The sequence below is a fragment of the Gigantopelta aegis genome, unplaced genomic scaffold, assembly GCF_016097555.1.
Source record: "Gigantopelta aegis isolate Gae_Host unplaced genomic scaffold, Gae_host_genome ctg4078_pilon_pilon, whole genome shotgun sequence".
In the NCBI taxonomy this organism is placed as follows: domain Eukaryota; kingdom Metazoa; phylum Mollusca; class Gastropoda; order Neomphalida; family Peltospiridae; genus Gigantopelta; species Gigantopelta aegis.
The window spans coordinates 28,440-31,549 of record NW_024533667.1 but is presented as its reverse complement, the minus strand read 5'-3'; positions in this window follow the sequence as shown (position 1 = coordinate 31,549).

Below are 3,110 nucleotides of genomic sequence, written 5' to 3'. Positions count from 1 at the left end.
CCATATGCTATGACTATTCCAGTCTTTCAGGAGAATCAGCATTCTATAGCATAAAATAAATTATATTAATGTATTAATTAATGAGCTATTGTACAGTTACTCTAACTGCTATATAGATCCTCTATTAGTTGATGGCCTACCTCAATCAATGTTCTGATCACTTTATCAAGATGCGAGCTTTCATTTAAAATAGGTATAATAATGACCAATGAGGTTTGAGTATGTCATTTTTAGTAATACCAAGGTATTTCAACAACAACAGGAAGATCATCTTCATATCCTATGAGAAAGAATGGACAAATGAATGGATGGATGGATGAATGATCTTACCACATCATTTAATTTGGTTGATAATAATTTTTAATTTTATTCCTAGTTTCTCTCCAACTTCAACTTGTTGCTTCAATACCTTATTGTTTCCCCAGTCAATGCCTTCAAAAACTGATCTACAACAAGATCAGAAAATGACAATAATATTATATTATACACATTGTGACAACGCCTACTGATATTATCTTTAGTCTTATATGAGGCTCCAACTGTATAATATCCTCCGTCAACAGCTGGTCCAAGAATTACATCTGCTTTTGCTCTTCCAGTAATTGAAATGCCTCCTCTATGATCTCAACTGAAATACAGGTATATCAGAACCCACCTAATAATAAAGATAAAACTATCATACCTATTTAATGATAATTATTGCTGTGTCACTCACAATTATCACAGTTTTAGCTCCTTCATTAGTGCTTCAGTAATTGCATTAGCCATTCGTGATCTAAGTCAAGATACCCACCCACTGAGGTCTGCATACTAACCCTCTTTGTCCAGCCAATGTTCCATTTGAGGAGCTGTGCTACCATGATAGCGTACCTCAATACAAAGTTGGCTTAGCTTCTTGCAAGAGTTGTTAAGGACATCTAGAAGATGGTTAGTCTTTGGGATGAAACAAAAAGTCAGTATCTCTGTATATGATGATGTACCTTAGTAACTGCAAGGCAGCTGCTCCTAATGAACCTAATGAGGAAATCAGTCGGGTCTTTGTTTACCTGGAGCAGGATATCTGGTGAAAAGTACAAAATCGCCTTCTTGATTGAAGCATTTGTGTATTTTCATTTCTGAAAAGTCCTGGAATTACTCTGGTAAAAATCAAGTAATAGGCCACTGCAAGATAGATAGGGCAACATGTTAGGTGAGACACCAGCCACACCCCTTGATTGTCAAGATAAGGTGTGGCTGGAGATCTTGTTGCTATGGCAATTAGAAACATGGTCATGATAGTGTAATTTTTGCTTTGTTTTTTGAAGACAGCCTCAAAGAGCGATCTTATAAAAGATAGTAATTATACAGGTGAGCGTTTTAAGTAATTTTATTCTGCCTCAGGCTCAAAGCCACAGGCAATCATTTCTAACCAGAGGCATTTTACATGTGTATCATTGCAGATCAACATTATGGTTCAATAGTCATAGTACTTCACGTCCAGTTGGGATGGACAAGAGAGATTTGCAGGATCGACTTTTGTGGTCAAACCTGAGGTTCTTTCTCCTAACAAAACCTAGGGCTATGAAAGTAATACATCGTAAACCCCCTCAACAGAAACACAGCACAAAGCTTCCACAACACAGATTGGAACCACTACCAGCTCTTTCAGCTTACCAGAAAAGAAAAAATGAAGAGATGTTAAAATTTACAAAAGATGAAGAACTTCCTGCAAAACATGTTAAAGAAGGACATTTGAGAGAATATCTAGACTCCTTCCTTGCCAGAATTGCCTGGTGAACTATCTTTGAATCAACATGCTTTGCCATCTCTTCGAATGAGCTCTCAAACACATCCTTTTTGTCCACTCTCATCCAACAGAGTCTTTTTATCAGCTCCAGAAGAGACGAAGCGTCCTCTCGTAGACTAAATCAAAGTGCTCTCTTTGTTAACACAGATCCAAGTATGGTTATCACCAAAGTATTTCCCACCTTTGGAATCAATCACAGACCCTTTGCTCATTGTGGAACGCTTAAAGAAAGAGCCACAATTAGGTTTTGTTTATTTGACCCCAGTCAATGATTCTTTCCATTACAATCCATACAATTTAAGGTAAGACCTTCATTCAACATATATCCAATTATCTGTTTATTCATTCATCTTATTTTTATTTTATGCATTGATTCACACAGAGTAGTTGTTCATTCTAAAAGTGGATAAAAAATGACTACAGCACACTTAGTTTAAGAGGAGTTACTCGACTAAGGAATGGAAAAGAAGCCGAGTTTACTGAACTCAACCAATGGATTCAAGACTACAATCATTTCAATCAGCTTCTTAAATAAAGACATTGCAGTGTTTCGCATGTGGAAAGCATTTGCCACATGGAGAAAGAATGTTCGTACCAGAAAAATGAATCGTTGTCAAAAAATCTCTGAAGGAAAATCTCTTTCTTCTTCATGCCAGCCTTGCCCAGCTCTTTAGAAGTGAAGAGATTGGCTGAAACAATTTGTGAGGAAGGAGTTATGGTAGCCATTGATTTGGGACTACTTACACATTACAAGACTTTAAAGATTGTTCATTGGGCAAGATGGGATTGGTAATGGTATTGACATTCACAATATCCAGTACTGTGTCTATTATCAATAGGTGTCAATGAATCTTGCTCAATTCCATAATGATGTGAAAGAGATAGTTACTGTTAGTGCATGCGAAAATGCACTAAAGAAGGAAGGGATTTCCAGATCCAGTAGAAGACAATGCTAACAAAAGGTACATTAGCATCAGTAGTTACAGCTAATAGTTTCCAAATAGCTTTTCTAATGACTGTTAGCAGATATGTCAAATACAATAATGTATCTTTACTTCTTATTCAGTTGATCAAGAAGTACAGCATTCAGAAGGACTCATCCTCAATTGGATTCTGAAGAGATGAGATCATACACGATGCAAGCAGTCAAACGCAATCATTGCTATCGACTCTCGTGTTATATTCGCCTCTGTGATTATTTAGTTGTGACAATGCTTCCTAATTTGACCCACTTCTCTATTGAACATCTCCTACAAAGTTTCCAGAAGTTAGTAGATCAACCTGTAGAGATTGAGGACATAGCTGAGCCAATACAGAAGATGAA